Source organism: Mixophyes fleayi, chromosome 2, assembly GCF_038048845.1.
Source record: "Mixophyes fleayi isolate aMixFle1 chromosome 2, aMixFle1.hap1, whole genome shotgun sequence".
Lineage (NCBI taxonomy): Eukaryota > Metazoa > Chordata > Amphibia > Anura > Limnodynastidae > Mixophyes > Mixophyes fleayi.
In genome coordinates, this window is record NC_134403.1 from 235008813 (window position 1) to 235032316 (window position 23504).

A 23504-nucleotide genomic window follows, 5' to 3' on the forward strand; every position below is an offset into this window, starting at 1 on the left:
ATTCAAGAACAGTTTGAGTTTGAAGTCAAACAAATTCTGGATTCCCGTCGGTCAAGAGGAGTTCTGCAATTTCTAGTGGACTGGAAAGGATACGGGCCCGAAGAACGTTCATGGGTGCCTGCTGCTGATGTCCATGCTCCACGACTTCTACGAGCCTTTCATAAGAAATTCCCCACCAAGCCGGTATAGGTGTCCGGAGTCCGCCTTTTTTGGAGGGGGGTACTGTTACAACTCACCTGTCCTCGCTCCAGCGACCCTCTCTTTCTTCTGGGTCACGGCGGCGCTGTCACATGACAGTCGGGGTGGGGAATTCAAATCTGTAAACTACTAAAGTCCTGCTCTGACGCCTGGACAGCGTCAGAGCAACTTCTATGTACCCTGACTAGGTGCTTCTCGTGTGTCTCCCGTGTACCAGTTCCTTGCAGGCTTTTCAGACATTAACTCCTCGTGTACCAGACCCAGGCTTGCTGACTACGTATTATCTCCACTCCAAGTGTAACAGACCCCAGCTTCCTGACTACACATTATCTCCACTCCAAGTGTACCAGACCCCGGCTTGCTGACTACGCAATATCTCCACTCCAAGTGTAGCAGACCCCGGCTTGCTGACTACGTATTATCTCCACCCCAAGTGTACTGTACCAGACCTCGGCCATCCTGACCCTACCTTCCAGTTCCAGTGTTATCGTGGGCTATCTCCTAATCCTTACCTCTAGAGGCAGACCAGTGGACCGCAACCTGCGATCCTCCGCAGCAAAGCCCATTCCACCTTGCGGCGGTTCTTGGTGAACACCAGGGGGTTCGTTAGACTCCGCACCACCGACCGGCCAGCGCTAATCTAGGGTAAGGCAAGTACTCCATATTTCATTACTTACATTGCTACATAATTGTTACACTAGGATAGTTTTAATCTCGTATTCGACTTGATCCCGATCCACAATAGGAGGAGGAGTTCTAGATGAGGTGGAGAATCTGTTGGTTACCATCGGTTTTAACAAGGAGACATGAAAAACATTAGGTATGCGTAAAGAGGGAGGCAGACTCAATCTAAAGGCTACGGGATTAATAATCTCAGAAATAGCGAATGGGCCAATGAATTTGAGAGCAAATTTTTTACTGGGAACCTTTAAACGAATGTTTTGGGTGGATAGCCATACCCTGTCACCGACTGAAAAACTTGGGGTCACTCTCCTCCTTTTATCATAGAATTTTTTGGAAGGAGTGGTTGCTTTCTTTAAATTTATCTTGGTCTGTTCCCAAATAGCGGAGAAGTTACGAAACAGAGAGTCCACCGCCGGAACTTCAGAAGAAGTGATTTGCGAGAAGGTGAGTAGTCTAGGATGGCAGCCATAAAGAACAAAAAAGGGGGAGTTAGAGATGGCCTCATGGAAATGATTGTTATGGGCGAACTCGGTCCCAAGGGAGAAGGTCCACCCAGTTTTCTTGGTTACTTGAGATAAATATTCTTAGAAACTTCTCTAATTCCTGGTTAGTTCTCTCTGTAGCCCCATTGGACTGAGGATGATATGCGGAAGAAAAGTCAAGCTTAATTCCGGACTTCCTGCAAAAAGACCTCCAAAATTTTGATATGAATTGTGATCCCTGATCGGAAACAATATGTAGAGGACAGCCATGGAGGCGAAATATTTCTTTAAGAAAAATATCGGCTAAGGAGGAGGAAGAAGGAAGGCCTTTAAGAGCAATAAAGTGGGCTGTTTTAGAGAAGCGATCCGTGACCACTAGCACCACCGTACAGGATTTGGAAGGAGGAAGGTCTGTGATAAAGTCCATTGAGATCTGTGACCACGGGTAATTAGGAATGGGTAATGGGAGCAAACATCCATAAGGCTTTTTCCTAGAGGTCTTGTGTTGAGCACATTTGGAACAAGCAGAAAAACATCTCTTCACATCGTCCAGTAAAGAAGGTCAACAGTAACTTCGGGACAACAAGTCCCAGGTCTTGCGGATGCCGGCATGCCCAGAGAAGAGAGAGTGATGAGCCCAGCTAAGGAGTTGAGTGCGTAGACGTGGCAAGATGAATGTTTTGCCCAGAGGGCAACCCTTGTTCAGGTGTGTAGTTGCCAATACTTGGCAGGGGTCTACAATGAATTTATTGTCTTCCAAAGGTGTTCCATGTCGGCTGGATCAAAAGAGCGAGATAAGGCGTCTGCCTTTGTATTCTTGGATCCAGAGTGAAAGGTGATGTTGAAATCAAAGGGTGAGAAGAATAAGGACCACCTTGCTTGCCGAGGGTTTAGACATCGGGCAGTACGTAAGTAAAGCAAATTCTTGTGGTCGGTATATATGGTGATTGGAAATTGCGCCCCTTCTAGTAGATGTCTCCATTCGGAGAGAGCCAGCTTGATGGCCAGGAGCTCTTTGTCGCCAATCCCATAATTCCTCTCAGCAGGTAACAAGCAACAGGAAAAGAATCCGCATGGATGAAGTTTACCAGAAGGGCTTCGCTGTGACAGTACGGCTCCAGTACCAACGGAAGAGGCATCTACCTCCAGGACAAACGGACGTGAACAATCCGGCTGTTGAAGAATGGGTGCAGATGAGAAGACAGACTTTAATAATATAAAGGCTTGGATAGCCTCAGTGGACCATATACTAGCAGCAGCAGATTTACGGGTCAATGCCGTGATGGGAGCCACAAGAGAAGAATAACCTTTGATAAATTGACGATAATAATTGGAGAATCCTAGGAAGTGTTGGGTGGCCTTAAGACCAGAAAGTTGGGGCCAATCAAGTATGGCTTTCAATTTGATGGGGTCCATCTGCAGACCGGTACCAGAAATAATATATCCCAGGAAAGGAATTTGTTTCTGCTCGAAGGTGCATTTTTCTAATTTGCAAAACAGATGATTTTCCCGGATATGAGAGAGGACTTCCAGTACATGACTGCGATGAGATACTAGATCTTGAGAAAAGATGAGGATGTCGTCCAAGTAGATGACTACGGATTGATACAAGAGGTCTTGAAAAAGCTCATTCATAAAGCCCTGAAAGATGGCCGGGGCATTGCATAACCCAAAGGGCATGACCAGGTACTCAAAGTGGCCGTCTTGGGTGTTGAACGCCGTTTTCCATTCACCCCCCTCCTTAATGCATATGAGGTTATATGCTCCTCTGAGATAAAGTTTAGAGAAGATGGTGGCACCCTTAATCTGGTCAAGCAATTCGGAAATCAGTGGCAGAGGATACCGATTTTTAACGGTAATGGCATTCAGGCCTCTGTAATCTATGCAAGGGCGGAGGCCCCCATCTTTCTTTTTTACGAAGAAGAAGCCAGCCCCAGCTGGGGAGGCAGACTTGCGGATGAAGCCCCTTTTTAGATTTTCTTGGACGTACTCCTCCATAGCCGTAGACTCCGGGAGGGAAAGGGGGTAAACACGGCCCCTGGGAATGGGTTTACCAGGTATCAGATCAATGCCACAATCCCAGATTCTGTGAGGAGGAAGTCTAGTGGCCTGTTGTTGACAAAAAACATCAGAGAAGGTTTGGTATGGTTCAGGCAAAAGAGTCACAGGAAATTCTTGGGAACGTCTGGGACTATTCGGAGGAACCACTTTCTGAAGGCAGTGAGAGAAGCAAGACTGTCCCCAGGACAATATGTGACCTGATTTCCAGTCTAAGGTGGGGGAATGGAGACAAAGCCATGGAAGTCCTAGGATGACTGGGTTGGTAGATTTCTGAATTACTAGAAAAGAAATCTTCTCCCGATTGAAGCGCTCCTATCTGAAGAAAGAGGGGAATGGTGCGTACCAGAATGGACCCCTCAGGAATTCTTCCCCCATCAATGGCCAGCAAAGAGATGGGTTGTTCCAAAGCTTGTGTGGGAATAACGAATTGTTTAACTACTGCGGCAGAGATGAAATTTCCTGCGGCTCCGGAATCAAGAAGTGCCGTCTGCGGGAAAGTCTTTAGTCCTAACTGAAGGGAAATGGGAATAGACAGGCAATCATTACTACCAGGAACTGACTGACACTGAGAGAAGAGGCCCAGCGAAACAACTCCTGAACTCTTTAGGCCCTGTCGTTTCCCGGGCGTTTGGAACAAGAACTCAGAAGATGGCCGCTCTCCCCACAATAGAAAGACAACTTGTTCCGAAATCTCCTCTCCCTTTCTTCGGCTGACAGGCGGGTCCTCCCCAGTTGCATGGGCTCTTCGGGAGGAAGAACAGGGGTTTGGAAGTTGGGGGCCAAGCGAATCATACTACGCCAAGATTGTTCCTTCTCGGAATTACGTTCCTTAAAACGCAAATCAACCTTGACACAGAGAGAGATAATATCATCCAAAGACGTAGGGAGTTCCTGAGATACCAGCTCGTCTTTGATCCGGTCTGAAAGGCCCTGCCATAACGTAGCTACTAGGGCCTCATCGTTCCAGCGAAGTTCAGAGGCCATAGTTCTGAAGTGAACCGCATACTGTCCCACAGACTGGTTTCCCTGGCGGAGACGTAATAAGCCGGAAGTGGCATTGGACACCCTTCCTGGCTCATCAAATATTTTCTTGAAAGTGGACAAAAAGACGTTAAAGTTATATAGAATGGGTTCATCCCTCTCCGATAAAGGGGAAGCCCATGCTAAGGCTTGACCGGACAATAAAGAAATCACTTTTTTTCGGAAGGGAAGTTCCCTAGTAATAGCTCGAATTGTATGGAGCATTGATTTAAAAATCCTCTGCAATATTTGGGGTCCCCATCGAATTTGGGTGGGTTAGGTATCCGTAACTGCGAGGAAGAAGCTGCTGCTACGGCCTGAGGATAAGGGGCCACTGCCGGCCCAGGTGGTCCACCAGCCTCTAGGGTGTTCTGGACAACATCCAACCAGGTAGATAGACTATTGAGGAATTTTAAAAGTTGATCTTGGTTAGCCTCTTGCTTATCCATCCTTCCCACTAAATGCTCCAACAGATCTTTAGCTGCGGCATCCATGGTCAGAGCAAACTGTAACAGATTCTGGATACTTCTACTTGCGGAGTCAGACAAGCCAGTTCAGTACACAGGAATGGAGTCAGGCAGAATCAGGAGGCAACTCAGAGTCAACAAGCCAGGTTCGGTACACGGGTCACAAGAACAGAGGAATGGTCAGCAAGCCGGGTCAGTACACAGGGATAGGGGAGCCAGAGTAGTCAAACAGGCAGAGATCAGCACACTGGAAGACACAGCAATCCACGAAGCACAGGAGCCAGGAACAGGTAAGTGTTGCTCTGACACTCAGCGAGTGTCAGAGTGAGGTTTTTATCCTGACAGGGATTCAAAATCCCCGCCTCTAGGTTGTGGTCATGTGACCGCCTCCGGGTGCGGTCACGTGGTATTGGATGCGGAAGTGCGGCTTCCGGAGCGGCGGAGGTAAGTCCATTACACCATTACAGATTGAAATCTTCGATATACAGCGTGAGGAATTGTCACTCACCGGACCGTGAGTGCCTCTTCCCGGACATTTAGGAACCGTGGTCGTCCTCCATCCTGAGGGTCTGCGCATGCGCAGCCCTTTCCTATACTTCAGTGTATGTCCCTTTAACTTAATTGGCAGATCAGGCAACACTCCCTATATTAAGCACCTGTGGTCAACACCACGTGGCCTGATCTTGGAGTCTCATTCCCCATGAGCCTCTGAAGGTGTTCCTGTGTTTCCTCGTGTATTCAGCGCTGCTGATTCCTGTGGTTTCCAAACCACTTCTACCTCTGTGGTTTCCTAACCACTCCTACTACTGTGGTTCCCATACCACTTCTACCATCAACTGTATCATCGTGACTGTTTGCTGATTCCTATCCGCTGCCTCCGTGCACTACAGTCTCCTATACCACTTCAACGCTATTATGTTCCATAGTGACTGTTTGCTGATTCCTATCCGCTGCCTCCGTGCACTACAGTCTCCTATACCACTTCAACGCTATTATGTTCCATAGTGACTGTTTGCTGATTCCTATCCGCTGCCTCCGTGCACTACAGTCTCCTATACCACTTCAACGCTATTATATTCCATTGTGACTGTTTGCTGATTCCTATCCGCTGCCTCCGTGCATTACAGCCTTCTCTCCTTATCCACTCACCTGTTCATCATCAAGTCTGTGAGCTGATTCCTAGCCGCTGCCTCCGTGCACTGCAGTCTCCAGCTTGCAACTCGTCTGTGTTCATCATCGTGACTGTGAGCTGATTCCTATCCGCTGCCTCCGTGCACTACAGCCTCCAGCTGGCAACTCGCCTGTGTTCATCATCGTGACTGTGAGCTGATTCCTATCCGATGCCTCCGTGCACTACAGCCTCCAGCTGGCAACTCGCCTGTGTTCATCATCGTGACTGTGAGCTGATTCCTATCCGCTGCCTCCGTGCACTACAGCCTCCAGCTGGCAACTCGCCTGTGTTCATCATCGTGACCGTGAGCTGATTCCTATCCGCTGCCTCCGTGCACTACAGCCTCCAGCTGGCAACTCGCCTGTGTTCATCATCGTGACTGCAAGCTGATTCCTATCCGCTGCTCCTGTGCACCTCAGCCTCATCTCATCTCTCCCGTGGGTCCGCAGAGTCTTGCTGCCAGTCCTATCGTCCATCCACTGCTGATCCGCTCTCCACGCCTTCCTGGTTCCCCTGGTCGCTACCCTCCTGTCAGCATTGGATTCGTGTCCCTGTTGGTCTACTTACCTGTGCGCTGCACCTACTAGACTCCTGCTTCTTACATCCAGGGACTTCTCATCCTGTCGGCCTCCTGCCGCCCAGGTATCACTGCACTTCTGTCTGACTGCCTTCTGAACCACGGTATGCATACTTCTCATTGACTGTGCTGGTGTATTGCATATCTTGCTGGACTGTGTTGGTTCTCCTCTGGAGTCTGCAATCCGCTGAGTCTTTTGCCATCATTGACTGTGTTACCTTGTGCTGGACTACTTCAGAGACTTCCTACATTTGCAGACCTGTTCAGTCATTTATATATATTGTGCATATTACTGTGGATCGTGTTTAATGTGCCCGTGTACATCCTGTGTTGCAGTCTCTCCCCGTACACCTCCTCACATATATTTTCAGTGGTACAACTTGCTGAAGGCAGACCACTGATTCCTGTTCCAGTATCACCTGTTCCATTCCTCTCACATAGCAGTGGTACAACTTGCTACCGCAGACCACTGACTTCCCGGATACCTCCACTTGGATTCCATTCCTTCACTCAGACAGCGGTACCACTTGCTATCCGCAGACCGCTGACTCTCATCACCTCCTCGTTTCTGTTGGACATTCCTCCTCACTATAGCAGTGGTACAACTTGCTAACGCAGACCACTGACTACCTCCACTTGCCCTTGTCCATACAGTTCCTCGTGTATTATCACCTCCATATTACCAGTGCTGCTAGTCATAGACTTTCCTGAGCATCTCATCATCTACTATTGCCTGTTCCGTGATCACCCTGCTACCAGAGTACACTATTACCATCTACATTGCTCTGGTAAGCTTACCACCTGGTGATCCCTGGGTAAAGACTCCTAGTGCCCGTGACAGTAAGATCAGGCCATGACAGACCCAGATACGGAACCTACCGCCAAAGAGATGCTGCAGCATCTGGTCAGCCGTGTGGAGCAACAGGATGCCCGCCAACAGCTGTTACTTCAGTGTTATCAGTCATTAACCTCCCAAGGAACATCTGGACAGACTGTGACAGCTACTCCTGAGGCTTCTGTGCTTTCCTCCGTTTCCCCAGTGCCATCCCAGGTGTCTACAGCTTCCACGCTTCACCTGCCTACTCCGTCAAAGTACGATGGAGACCCCAAAACTTGTAGGGGTTTCCTTAACCAATGTTCAGTCCATTTTGAGCTCCAACCTCAAAATTTTTCTACCCATCGTTCCAGAGTGGCCTATCTTATCTCTTTGTTTTCAGGACAAGCCCTGGCTTGGGCCTCCCCTCTGTGGGAGAGAAATGACCCTATATTGCAAGATAGTGCCAAATTCATTTCTACATTTCGAAGTGTGTTCGATGAACCAGGTCGTGTGACCTCCGCTGCTTCCAGCATCCTCCGCCTACGACAAGGACCTCATACAGTAGGCCAGTACGTCATTCAATTTAGGATCTTAGCCTCTGAACTTCAGTGGAACACTGAAGCCCTAGTAGCCGCCTTCTGGCAGGGGCTCTCCGATAAAATTAAAGATGCACTGACTACTCAAGAGCTTCCTTCGTCACTTGAAGATTTGATCTCTCTTTGCCATCGTGTTGATATGAGATTTCGTGAAAGGGAGGCTGAGAGAACAACTTCTGCTAAAGCACCTCTTCGTTCTAACCCTCAATTTCGTCCAGTTTCACCCTCTGTGATTCCCATGGAGATAGGACGTTCCAAATTATCTTCCGAGGAGAGAAAACGAAGAGTAAAGAATAGACTCTGTATCTATTGTGCTGATTCCACTCATATTCTCAGCTCCTGCCCTAAGAGATCGGGAAATGCCAGGCCCTAACTAGTTCTGGAGAGGTGAAGTTAGGGTCCCTGGAGTCCTCTCCATCTTCCTTGAAATCTAAAGTCTGCGCTTTTGATGTTACGATTTCCTCTGCTACCAAAACCTTTGAGTCACAGGCATTAATTGATTCCGGAGCAGCAGGAAATTTTATTTCCAAATCATTAGTAAATCAATGGTCTCTACCAGTGATTACCTTAAAAACACCCATTACTGTGACGGCTATAGATGGATCACGTCTCATCAACGGTCTCATCACTCAGAGTACGTCTCCAGTAACACTTCAGATTGGTGCCCTGCATCATGAAGTAATATCGTTTTTAATCCTTCCTGTTACGACAAGTCCGATTGTCTTAGGCCTTCCATGGCTTCAGTGTCACTCTCCCCAGATTGACTGGCGCACCCCTCACGTCACGTCTTGGGGGCCTGAATGTCATCATCGTTGCCTTTCCCAAATTATTCCTCTCAAAGTACAGCAATCTTCCATCTCATCTACCTCACCGGGACTCCCTCCTCAATATGCTTCATTTACCGATGTGTTTGATAAAGCTCAGTCTGAACGCCTTCCTCCTCATCGTTCTTGGGATTGTCCGATCGACCTTCTACCTGGCAAGACTCCCCCCAGGGGCCGGGTCTATCCACTCTCGTTACCTGAGACTCAAGCTACATCTGAGTATATACAGGAGAACCTCCAGCGTGGGTTTATTCGACCTTCCACCTCTCCCGCTGGAGCTGGGTTCTTCTTCGTCAAAAAGAAGGATGGATCATTACGCCCTTGCATAGATTTTCGTGGACTCAACGCCATTACTATCAAGAATCGGTACCCCATTCCGCTGATCACTGAGCTATTCGATCGCATCAAGGGAGCCCGTATTTTCACTAAGTTGGATCTTCGTGGTGCCTACAATTTAATCAGAATCCGTTCCGGTGACGAATGGAAGACAGCGTTTAACACCAGAGACGGGCATTACGAATATCTGGTAATGCCTTTCGGGCTGTGTAATGCCCCCGCTGTTTTTCAAGGCTTCATCAATGAGATCTTTCGGGACTTATTATATGTATGTGTCGTCGTCTACCTGGACGACATATTGATCTTTTCCCAGGACCTGCCTTCTCACCACCAACATGTGGCAGAAGTCCTCTCCAGGCTACGAAAAAATTCATTGTTCTGTAAGTTAGAAAAATGTTCATTCGAATTGCCCCAGATTCCATTCTTGGGGTATATAGTTTCCGGAGTTGGCCTGAAGATGGATCCAGACAAGGTGAATGCTGTACTACATTGGCCCCAGCCAACTACTCTTCGTGCTATTCAGCGTTTTTTAGGTTTTGCCAATTACTATAGACTCTTCATTCAAGACTTTTCTTCCATTGCATCTCCTATTGTGGCCCTGACTCGAAAAGGGGCTAATCCTAAGCAATGGTCGCCTGAGGCTTTTCAAGCCTTTCAAACACTCAAAGAGTCCTTCTCTTCGGCTCCAATCCTTCGACAGCCTGATGTGACACTCCCCTTCTTTCTAGAAGTAGATGCCTCTAATGTGGGCTTGGGAGCTATTCTCTCCCAACGCTCTGAACAGCAAAAATTCCATCCTTGTGCCTTCTATTCTCGGGGTCTTCTGCCCGCAGAGAAGAATTATACTATCGGGGACAAGGAGTTACTGGCTATCAAAGCTGCATTAGAGGAGTGGAGATACCTATTGGAAGGAGCTCGCCATCGAGTGACGATCTTCACGGATCATAAGAACTTGTCATATCTTCAGTCTGCCCAATGCTTGAACCCTCGCCAAGCAAGATGGTCTCTTTTCTTTTCCCGTTTCGAATTAATAATAACCTTCAAACCAGCTGCCAAGAACAAAAAAGCTGACGCTTTATCTAGAGCTTTTGTGACGTCCTCTGATATAGAAGAGGTTTCCAACCATACCATTCTAGACCCCAAATGTATCTCACTGGCTGCTTCATCCACCAAAACGCTACCATTTGGGAAGACTCTCGTGCCTCCTACTCTAAGGAGGAAAATCCTTTCGTGGTTCCATGCCTCTCGTTTTTCTGGACACGCCGGTGAACATAAGACCTTTGAGATGCTCTCTCGAAGTTACTGGTGGCCTTCAATGAGGAGAGACGTCAAAGAGTTCATTGCTTCCTGTGAATTATGTTCCCAATTCAAATCTTCCCGCAGAACTCCAGCAGGGTTGCTGCGACCACTACCCATTCCGTCCAAGCCGTGGACCCATATTAGTATGGATTTCGTTACTGACTTACCACCTAGTAAGAATCATAACACTATTTGGGTGGTGGTGGACAGATTTTCGAAGATGGCTCATTTCGTCCCTCTGTCTGGTTTGCCTTCCTCGTCTATCCTGGCCGAACATTTCATTAAAGAGATCTTCCGCATCCATGGATGTCCGTCTGAGATTGTGTCAGATAGAGGAGTACAATTCGTTTCCAGATTCTGGCGAGCCCTTTGTAAAACCTTGGGCATACGATTAGCACTCTCATCTTCTTACCATCCGCAATCCAACGGACAGACTGAGCGTGTCAATCAAGATCTTGAGACTTTTATAAGGATGTTCTCTTCAGCCAATCAAGACAACTGGGTAGAGTTGCTTCCTTGGGCCGAATTCGCCCATAACAACATGTACCATGAGTCATCATCCAAAACTCCATTTTTTGTGGTCTACGGTCACCATCCGTCTTTTCCGGAATTTCCTGCCCTCCCGCCCACCCAAGTTCCAGCGGTGGAGACGGCCTGTCAGACCTTTAAAAATATCTGGTCTCAGGTCAAAACCTGTTTGAAGAAAACATCTATCAAATATAAATCTTTCGCAGATAAGAAGAGGCGGGCTATTCCACCACTAAAAATTGGAGATCGTGTCTGGTTATCTACTAAAAACATTCGTTTGAAGGTCCCATCTATGAAATTCGCCCCTCGTTTTATTGGTCCATATAGGATCATTCAAGTAATCAATCCTGTATGTGTGAAACTTCTTCTTCCTAAGAGTCTTCGGATTTCTAATGCCTTCCATGTGTCCTTACTCAAGCCTCTTATTATCAACCATTTTTCAAAACCTCCCTCAGCTCCGCAGCCAGTTCAAGTTCATCAGGAGGAGGATTTTGAAATTACTGAGGTATTAGACGCAAAAATTTTGCGAGGAGTACTCCGTTTCCTCGTTCATTGGAAGGGCTTTGGTCCTGAGGAGCGCTCTTGGATCAAAGCTGAAGATCTTAATGCTCCTGCCCTTTTGAAGAAGTTTTATTTCAAAAATCCGGACAAGCCCGGTTCCAGGCGTTCTGTGCCCACCTTTAAAAGGGGGGGTACTGTCACTCACCGGACCGTGAGTGCCTCTTCCCGGACATTTAGGAACCGTGGTCGTCCTCCATCCTGAGGGTCTGCGCATGCGCAGCCCTTTCCTATACTTCAGTGTATGTCCCTTTAACTTAATTGGCAGATCAGGCAACACTCCCTATTTTAAGCACCTGTGGTCAACACCACGTGGCCTGATCTTGGAGTCTCATTCCCCATGAGCCTCTGAAGGTGTTCCTGTGTTTCCTCGTGTATTCAGCGCTGCTGATTCCTGTGGTTTCCAAACCACTTCTACCTCTGTGGTTTCCTAACCACTCCTACTACTGTGGTTCCCATACCACTTCTACCATCAACTGTATCATCGTGACTGTTTGCTGATTCCTATCCGCTGCCTCCGTGCACTACAGTCTCCTATACCACTTCAACGCTATTATGTTCCATAGTGACTGTTTGCTGATTCCTATCCGCTGCCTCCGTGCACTACAGTCTCCTATACCACTTCAACGCTATTATATTCCATTGTGACTGTTTGCTGATTCCTATCCGCTGCCTCCGTGCATTACAGCCTTCTCTCCTTATCCACTCACCTGTTCATCATCAAGTCTGTGAGCTGATTCCTAGCCGCTGCCTCCGTGCACTGCAGTCTCCAGCTTGCAACTCGTCTGTGTTCATCATCGTGACTGTGAGCTGATTCCTATCCGCTGCCTCCGTGCACTACAGCCTCCAGCTGGCAACTCGCCTGTGTTCATCATCGTGACTGTGAGCTGATTCCTATCCGCTGCCTCCGTGCACTACAGCCTCCAGCTGGCAACTCGCCTGTGTTAATCATCGTGACCGTGAGCTGATTCCTATCCGCTGCCTCCGTGCACTACAGCCTCCAGCTGGCAACTCGCCTGTGTTCATCATCGTGACTGCAAGCTGATTCCTATCCGCTGCTCCTGTGCACCTCAGCCTCATCTCATCTCTCCCGTGGGTCCGCAGAGTCTTGCTGCCGCTGCCAGTCCTATCGTCCATCCACTGCTGATCCGCTCTCCACGCCTTCCTGGTTCCCCTGGTCGCTACCCTCCTGTCAGCATTGGATTCGTGTCCCTGTTGGTCTACTTACCTGTGCGCTGCACCTACTAGACTCCTGCTTCTTACATCCAGGGACTTCTCATCCTGTCGGCCTCCTGCCGCCCAGGTATCACTGCACTTCTGTCTGACTGCCTTCTGAACCACGGTATGCATACTTCTCATTGACTGTGCTGGTGTATTGCATATCTTGCTGGACTGTGTTGGTTCTCCTCTGGAGTCTGCAATCCGCTGAGTCTTTTGCCATCATTGACTGTGTTACCTTGTGCTGGACTACTTCAGAGACTTCCTACATTTGCAGACCTGTTCAGTCATTTATATATATTGTGCATATTACTGTGGATCGTGTTTAATGTGCCCGTGTACATCCTGTGTTGCAGTCTCTCCCCGTACACCTCCTCACATATATTTTCAGTGGTACAACTTGCTGAAGGCAGACCACTGATTCCTGTTCCAGTATCACCTGTTCCATTCCTCTCACATAGCAGTGGTACAACTTGCTACCGCAGACCACTGACTTCCCGGATACCTCCACTTGGATTCCATTTCCTTCACTCAGACAGCGGTACCACTTGCTATCCGCAGACCGCTGACTCTCATCACCTCCTCGTTTCTGTTGGACATTCCTCCTCACTATAGCAGTGGTACAACTTGCTAACGCAGACCACTGACTACCTCCACTTGCCCTTGTCCATACAGTTCCTCGTGTATTATCACCTCCATATTACCAGTGCTGCTAGTCATAGACTTTCCTGAGCATCTCATCATCTACTATTGCCTGTTCCGTGATCACCCTGCTACCAGAGTACACTATTACCATCTACATTGCTCTGGTAAGCTTACCACCTGGTGATCCCTGGGTAAAGACTCCTAGTGCCCGTGACAGGAATATTGTCATATTTTTCCTGAGCAAATCCGGACTGTGGTAAAATGACTATCACAGTCAATGTCACATAACATGTATGAATAACTGTAATGGAGGATAGGCAATCCGCACCAATGACATGAGAAGCGCTTTCTTACCAGACCTCTGGACGGTGTATCAGCGTTCAGTTCGTGCTTCTCCGCTCCGTCCGTGCCTATGTCATAACAGTGTTGCCAGAAATAATTACCTCCGGATACATTTGACCTGATTGAAGGTTCCTAAGTCTTCACATGTTGGAGAAATAGATTTTAGAGTGCTTCAGGGTACAAATGACGATTCTTTGAAAGATGACAGAATCCCATGTAATTTTGGTTATTTAAATCATGCAAGAATAACCTGAGAGTTTAGGGTAGATTCCTTTGATGATTATATAATCGGGAAAAAATCTCACGCTGTGAGTATAATTTCAGACAATATAGGCTCTTAGAACAGCGATAGATATCCAATCTCGTAGCAACCTAGATTCTTCTTACGTGTTTCATTGCCAACAGACAACTTCTTCAGGTCCATAATGTTCTCTACTATCTTAACTTACAAAAATGATAGGACACCAAAAAAATGTACCTATTGCATTAACCTTGTTAGGACATTATCTACACTCTCTAATAATGGTATGTGCTATTATTATTCACAAGATAATAATTTATAATCTCAAATTGTATGTCCTGCATTAGTATGCCAAGCTCTTTCCACTTTTTCCTGCCACAGGTAGCTAGCAATCCTATGTGAAGGCAGTACTATTCGATAGAATGCTTGTATACAGCTTTATTGTACATTGTCTTGTTCATGGTGGTAAGTATTGAGGAAGGGCTCTATTTCTTATATTATGGAAGTAGAACACAGAGGGCCTGATTTATTAAGAAAAGTAAAGCAAAAAACATTTGTAACTTTGAACCTAGGCAAAACCATGTTGTATTGGAGGGGGAGGTAAATTTAAAATGTGAGGACAGATTTATAATTGAGGTAGAGCATGTCCTAGATTAACTTTTAATGTTAGTGTAAAAATAAATCTATCAAGTATTTGCCTCCTTCATGAAAAACAGCCAGTATTTAACTTATGTGTAAAATAATAAACTGTTCAAAGTTACTAATTTTTAGCTTTAGTTTCCTTAATGAATCAGATCCAGTGTAGTGTCCAAAAGCAAAGAACCCTTTTAAGTTCCTGCATTTAACTAGTTTTAAACTACTTTAACTAGTTTTTAATTTAACTTATTTTAAAGCGTGCAGAGTTTGAAAAAACTATAACCAATCACAGAATTAAAATATTAAGCAGGAAATTGGAACCTGTTTGTTTGTCATTTCTTGTCACCCAGTCAATTTGAATCAGATTGTCATCAGGCCTTGTGGTGCTTTTCTGGCCATGCATAGTGTAATTTAACGCCAGTTGCCTGACAGCAGCTGCAATATTACATCATGTATAGACAGCATAACACTCAAAGTGCCATAAACCAGCCAATGTTAGCAAATTTGAAGTGAGAGAGGCTAGATCTGTATGCCGCTAAACTGAGTATCTACACATACATAATTATTATTATTATCATTTATTTATAAAGTGCAGATATTTTGTTCTTACAGGGGATCATAGCCCAAAGAAATTACATATAATGATGGGGAAACAGAAGGTACAGATGGTGTTACACAAATGAGCTTACAATCTAAGTGGCGTAAGGAAAAGTTGATGCATAATGTAGTAAGATAACTTGAACTGTTAGTCAGGAAAGAGCTTGTGGCTATTATAAGGAATCATCACTATCAGCTACCAATAATAAAGCAGAACTAGTCATTTTAGAAATCTTAAAACAATCAGCTACTGGCAACCATAACTATTTTTTACCATTTATCTTAACTTGACCTTCTCTCTGGATCTAGAGAAGGTTGTCACTTTGTGCTGGATGGGTTATCTGCTAGCTTAAAGTATCTGTATGTAGCCTGGTGCTTTTCTTTGGCATCATGTTCGCTGCTGGAAAGAGTTAGGACATGTTCGGTGGCAGCTGTATGACAGCAGTGTCAGCTGAAGTCACTGGGTCCAGCAACTGAATTGAGATAGGATTCAATTGATCTTCTAAACACAGTCCTTAGTGTCATGATACTCCTAATTAATATATAATTTCCCACTACATATTTTTAACTGTTTTATATTAGTGAGAAGCTGATTATGTAGGATGAATAAATAAACCCCTAGGCGCAAGATAACAATGAGTGTGAACAAAATATATAGGTAAGCGAAATGTATTGCTCATATATGAGCAAAAGGAAAGTCCCTAAACATCAAAACCTTTCTCGGATGTAAGTATGGCGGGGTAATAGTATACACTGAATATAAAGGTGTTGACAAAACTTCAAAGTAGGCAATATTTATTGCTCATAAACAATGGTTAGTGCTTAAAAAAAGTTTGGCATCAATAAAACTTCTCAGGACTTACCCTAAACGAGGGAGGATGATAGCTCTCTCTGAAGTCTCTACTGTGTCCAGCAGCGTAGTGGTGAACTGCCGTGTAAGTCGTCAAGGAAACCTAAATAGTAAATGGCAAACTCCTTCGTAATGTTCAGTAGACAGAACTTACAATGATAAACAAGATAGGAAATGAAAGTAGGCGTATAACCAACGTGTTTCGCCGATCGGCTTCCTCAGGGATAGCTGGGTCTGTGACAATAATAGAGAGTTTATAAAGGCGCCCTTTTCAATACTCCTCTGTTATTGGTGGATTCGCCCAAGCTTTGTATTGGTTCCAGCTGTAGTAAACTGTCCCAAACAGCCAATCATGATGTTGATCTTCATATTTTGAGGTGAAGCTTGTAGGGCCTTATCCATACAAACAATGGATGATGGACAATCAGGCTGGACCAATAAATAACCCATATAATGCAAAAAAAGACAGGCAGGTCATACCAAACAAGAATATGGTGTAAATTAGAGATGCTCGCTGACCCCCGTGTTTTGGTTTTGGATCTGGATTACCTTCGTGTTTTGGTTTTGGTTTTACCAAAACCGCCCTTGCGTGTTTTGGTTTTGGTTTTGTTTTCCTATTTTTTACAAAATTCCATTTTTTGGGCTAAAATAACATAATTTAGGTATTATTGTGTACCTACATTATTATTAACCTCACTAATACTAATTTCCAGTCATTTCCATTCAATTTTGACCATATCACAGGTCACAATATGCTTTTCATACATTTTCAGCCAGATAGTGCAGCGACCTGTCTGGATGGTAAGCGGCAGAGCAAAGGCTCAACACACCGCAGTTCCTACCACATCTAGGAAACATTGCAACGAGCGCTTCACGTGTTTCTTGGATAAGTGAGGTAATTCTACAGGCAATACATGGCAACGATCGATCGCTCCACCTGTTTTTTGGATAAGTGAGGTAATTCTACAGCTAATATATGGCAACGAGTGCTCCACCTGTTTCTTGGATAAGTGAGGTAATTCTACAGCTAATAAATGTCAACGAGCGCTGACCCCCCTGGGATGTGTGCTTTTGTCAGGCACACACCAATCCAGGGTGCCAGACAATGCACTAAAAAGAGCTATTGAAATTCATAGCAAAAAGGCAATTGGGTGTCTAACTGTATATTACACCCTACACTTATAGTGAAATAGAAAATAAAGCAGCCTGCAAAGACTGTACGAAAAATAGAAATGCCCAAAGCAGCTTTTGTGTTTGGGTGTATATTATTGCCATACACTAATAGTGAAATAGAAAAAAGCAGCCTGCAAAGACTGTATGATAAATAGAAATGCCCAAAGCAGCTTTTGTGTTTGGGTGTATATTATTGCCATACACTAATAGTGAAATTGAAAAAAAGCAGCCTGCAAAGACTGTACGATAATTAGAAATGCCCAAAGCAGCTTTTCTGTTTGGGGCTAGATTACACCCTACACTTATAGTGAAAGTTTCAAAAAGATGTTGTTGTCATCATCTTCAGCATCATCCTCGCCCTCATCAGTGTGTACATCATCATCACAGACTATTATCGTATTTCCCCATGTATAAGACGCACCCATGTATAAGACGCACCTTAATTTTGGGGCCCAAAATTTGAAAAAAGATGTATTACACAAAGTTATTGAACTCAAGCTATTCCTGAGAGTTGCTGTTTTTTGTAAGCTGACCTTCACAAACTCATTAGCCTCTTGTGTAGGCAGTGCAAAGCTCTCCCTCGTTGAACACACCAAGCGGGAGGCGCCTGAGGGACCTTTGTTCTTTTAGAATACCGAAGCTAGGAAACAAAAAAGAAGTTTGTTCACAGAGTGAGCTGATCGATTCTGTCGGTACAAGTACCGACGTGGGTGAACGCTCATACTTGTCTTGGACGAATTGCAGGCAGCAGAGCGGACACCACCGTGTAGGACTTTCGCTTCCTGTGAGGTGGCAGTGGCAGGGCGGTGACTCCTCTCTCTTTTCCTCACACTGAGATCAGCGTTCAGGCCCCGTGATCGACACATCACGGAGACCTGAAAAGGTGCGGGGAAAGGAAACGATTAGATTGATTAGTATTTATAGGGTGTATTGGGTACTCTTCGGTACCGGATCCGCGTCGCCGCAGGCGGAGATCATTGTCCCATTATTCCACTGTGGGTGGGGGTAGTAAGTGGTGCCAGTCCAACAGGGCTCTTCTTATTCTTCATTCTGGAGGGAGGTAAATAGCGCTGGCACTGTATAATACGCACCCACTTTTTAGACCCAAAATTTTTGGGAAAAAGGTGCGTCTTGTACATGGGGAAATACGGTAATTCATCTCCACTGGAATCCGCCATTAGAGAAGTGTCATTACTTGGATTACTTGGATGTATTTGCCCGGTAAAGGCCTTCCTCATGGAAGATGTAGTTCATTTTGATGAACATCATCTTTTTCACATTTTTAGGAAGTAACATCCTACATTGATCACTGACAAGGTTCCCGGCTGTGCTGAATACTCTTTCGGAGTGGTGGGCAGCTTAGGTATTGTAAAGCAAGTTTGTACATGGGTTTACAAATGGCTTTTTTTTTCCTCCCAGTATGGAAAGGAACTGTCTGACATTTCCATATCAATGAGTTCTTGAAAATATTCTTCCACCATCCTTTGCATGTTAATAATAGGATTGGATGGAGTTATGGCCGAGGTCACATATTTTTTGGTAAAATCTTACAAACCAGACCAGATGTCAAACTGTTGTGGTCTGCCACCTGTGTCTCTTTGGAAAGTGCAATTTTTTCCGAGCAGCAGCTGCCTGAGAAACTGAAGGAGGAGATGTCATCAAGCCAAGGCCCAGTTCAGCGGACAACTTGCTGACCAATAGCTCCTTGCAACTGTTCAAATCTCGATCATTTGGAAGCATAGAATCGATGTAGGTCTTAAACCTTGGATCAAGCACAGTTGCCAAAACATACTGATCCGACTTCAAGATTTTAATAACTCTTGGATCATTGTGAAGCGAATTAAGTACTTGATCTACAAGGCCAACATACTTTGCCGAATTGCTTTCTTTCATCTCCTCCTTCAGATTGTCAAGCAGCTTTTCCAAAAGTCGAATTAAGGGAATGACTTGGCTCAATCACGCAGAGTCTGAACTCACTTCACATGTCACAACTTCAAATGGTTTCAGCACCTTGCACAGCACAGAAAGGATTCTCCACTGTGCAAGACTGAAATACATTTCCCCTCCTTTCCCAATGTCATGGTTGTGCAATACGCTTGTATGGCTTTGCACTGTTCCTCCATCCTCTGATGCATGTACAGGGTGGAATTGCACCTTGTTAACACCTCTTGCTTAAGTTGGTGGCAGGGCAAGTTAAATTGGTCTTGGAGCTGCTGCAATCTCCTACATGCTGTGGCAGAATGCCGGAAATGTCCCGAAATTTTACGGGCCACCGAAAGCATCTCCTGCACCCATCGGTGATTTTTCAAGAAGCTCTGAACCACCAAGTTTATTGTTTTGTTATTATTATAGTCATCAAGCTTCACCAAGTTGGGTGCAGGGCTAACTCCAGTCGCTACTGAGGATATTGATGAGGACGGTGTTGTGGGTGTAGATTACAAGCGTCGGGATGTAGGTGAGTGAAGGGTCCTAGCTGATGATCTACTGCTTGTTGTTATTTTTTTACCATAACTTTCAGCTTTTTCCAACACCTTGCCATGAACTCGCATCAAACGACGTAACATGGATGAGGTTCCAAGATGGTTAAGGTCCCTCCCTCGACTGACTGTGGCTTGACATACACTACAAATGGCTATAAAACTTTTGTCAGGATTTGGGTAGAAATAATTCCACACAATCCCACACAGTCTTATGCCCAGGCATGACAATGGGATTCTTCTTGTCACTTGCCAGAATTGTTTCCACTGGTGCAGGACTATCCCCCTCATCCTGTTCCAATTCCAAAGTGGCATCCTCAATTCCCGAGTGGCTACACTCGGGCTGTTCAGGCACACATCAGTAGAAAATGCTGAAACGGGCCTTCTTTTTGGGTTCACTATTAGAATGGTCACGATTACACATACCACTCGTGGATGGACTCTCCTCAGGGATTGTTGTCATTTCTGATTCTGAGCATACATTTTCCTCTAATGCCTTACTGTTTTCTGGCAGCTTAGCTTTCACACGTAACAGTAGTTGTGCACCACTTTTAGACTCCAAATTACTTGGTCTTGCTTGGTCACGAGTGACCTTACAAGAAGATGCCTCAGTAACATTTTTAGATCTCGCAGTAATAGAGAAAGGCGAAAGCCTCATTCTTTCTTTGCCACTGCGTGTGTAGAATTGGATGTTGGTTATTTTTTTTTTTTATAGCCAGTTAACTTTTCCACTATTACAGCTCTTTTTCTCTTTAACATGGTAAAAGTGTTTTTTTTTGTGTGTTTTTTTTCCCTGACTTAAAAAGACTATATACTTTTACATAGGCTTTACCAGATGACATACATGGAAAACTACCATGAGGACTTGTGGCAGCATCCGCTTGCTGCTCCTGCTCATATGTGGACTGCTGTGAAGCCATTTTAATGACACCATAAACACTTTGTAGTGCAAATTGAGATATATACTTTGCTGATATTTTACTATTTCAGCAGTTAGCAAATAGTTTTTTTAGAAGAGGGGAATATGTGACATCCCAAACACTTGTAGTGCAAATTCAGAAATATATAGTGCTGCTATAATAGAATTTCAGCAGCCAGAAAATATATTTTTTAGAAGAGGGGAATATGTCACACCCCAAACACTTTGTAGTGTAAATTAGGAAAAATGGCTCCTCTATACTCCTCTCTTCCCGCTCTATTCCTGCTCTCTTACTGTTCTATTGCTGTTCTATTCCTGCTCTATTCCTTCCTGCGACCTAACCCTTCTCTGTCCCTCTTTCAAATGGCGTTGGATCGCTGTGATTGCGGCTATTTATTCATTCTAAAAATCGCAAGATCCGAGATCCGACTACGTCACAATGACGATTTGCCTCGTTTTGGAATCCGAATAGGCGGGAGAGTACCGAGCCGACTCGGCTCAGTACTCGGAACCCCGAAGTTCGGGCGGGTTCGGTTTCATGGAAATCGAGCCCGCCCATCTCTAGTGTAAATATATAGTGACGGCATGTTTTGCTGCATAGAAATGAAAATTCTGTATAATGATTTAAAGTAAATAAAATGAATAAATGGAGGGATATGTAATGTGTGCCTAATAGCACACCACAGCACCAAATCTATCACTTCGTTTACATCTACTGTCTCTGGGGAAGAGTTCGCTATCAATAGCAGATTAACATGTGACACCATAGGCGTCATTTTTCTTTTGCAATGCCCCTGTGGTTTACAATATATTGGGAGGACCATCAGGAAGCTTAGTGTAATGATTTCTGAACATCAGAGGAACATCAAAAAGGGTTTTGATAAGCATAGCGTATCGGCACACTTTGCAATGCATCATGCACAAGATCCTTCCCTACTCCATTTTATGGCCATTAGGAAAGTTGATAAGCCATGGAGGGGTGGTGACTTTGTGAAACTTATTTCTCAGAAGGAATCCAAATGGATATTCAATGTGAGGACCTTAGCACCAGAAGGTCTCAACATTAATTTGGAGTTGGGGCATTTCCTTTAACCTACTACCTCAATCCATACGGTTATTCACTCTCTATTAGCACATATTACATATCCCTCCGTTTATTTATTTTATTTACTTTTCATCATTATACCCACTTATCATTTCCATGCAGCAAAACCATGCCGTCACTATATATTTACACCAAATCCTTGTGTGATATGACCTGCCTGTCTTTTTTGCATTTTATGGGTTATTTATTGGTCCAGCCTGATTGGCCATTTAGACTGTCAATTATCCATTGTTTGTATGGATAGGGCCCTACAAGCTTCACCTCAAAATATGAAGATCAACAGCATTATTGGCTGTTTGGGACTGTTTACTACAGCTGGAACCAATACAAAGCTTGGGCTTATCCACCAATATCAGAGGAGTATTGAAAAGGGCGCCTTTATAAACTCTCTATTATTGTCACAGACCCAGTTATCTTGTTTAACATTGTAAGCTCTGTCTATTGAACATTACGAAGGAGTTTCTCATTTACAGCCGCATGCGCAGCTTGGATATAGTCGCGGCCGCGACCTATCCGTTTCCTTGATGACCTACACGGCAGTTCACCACTACGCTGCTGGACACAGTAGGGACTTCGGAGAGAGCTATCATTCTCCCCCGTTTAGGGTAAGTCCTGCTTGTTTGACCTACGGCACTCCCTTTCCGGATTGAGCTTACCAGCTCCACCAGAATCTAGTCCAAAAGTGAGTTATCACTGTAAATATATCATGTCCATATACATGTGGGACCTATGGTTTCAGCAGTCACTGTGATTTCACCTATACCTATACACCCAGAGACCAAGTATCTATGGACTAGAATCATCTAGCAAAATTTGGATATTTTTCTCTATCTGGTGCCATGGTATTTGGTGCATATATATCTGGTGCACTGCATCAGTCGGACATTATTCACATTCACCGTTACCAGAGGTCTGTGACAATTTCTTTAAGTTTTGGCATTTTGTTTGCAATTTATCCTCTTATTCTGCATACCTGCCATATTTACACCTGAGAAGGTCTTTGACAATCTCATCGAGACTTTGTATTATCATTTGCAATTTATATAATATACATGCTTGCAATATCTATAACTGAGAAGTGTTATTGATGCCAAACTTTTTGAAGCACTAACCATTGTTTATGAGCAATAAATATTGCCTACTTTGAAGTTTTGTCAGCACCTTTATATGTAGTTTATACTATTACCTCGCCATACTTACATCTTAGTAAGTGTCACAAATCGGGATCTTAGCCGCACTTACCTCATCCGCCGCTGTCATATCACGGCTACCTGGGTCCCTTCTGGTCACCTGCAGCATTCCCGTTCTCCACACCTTCATTTGTAAACAAACACATACTGTCTGTCCTGCTGCATGGGCGCGGCCATCTTGGATGCAGTCAGGTGATCAGTCCTAACCAACCAGATTCAGAAGCTGTGATCACATGAACTAATCAGCCAATAGTTGTTTGGGACATCCTATTTAAACCTGCTGCTGTGATCTGTTCATTGCCAGAACAACACACTTCTCTCCAGAGGATAGTTCTTGGCTCCAGTGTTCCTGACTGCATTACAAGTGCAGTAATCCTGTCTGCACTCCTAAGTGCAGTGTTCCTGACTGCATTACAAGTGCAGTGTTCCTGACTGCATTACAAGTGCAGTGTTCCTGACTGCATTACAAGTGCAGTGTTCCTGACTGCATTAC

The 23504-nt window shown here is 45.0% G+C and overlaps 1 protein-coding gene across 15 annotated transcripts in view; it reads left to right on the forward strand.

Annotated features, from left to right (window-relative positions):
- The window catches only part of KIF21B (kinesin family member 21B), a 463280-nt gene that overhangs the window by 82338 nt on the left and 357438 nt on the right, over positions 1-23504 (forward strand). The window lies entirely within an intron of this gene.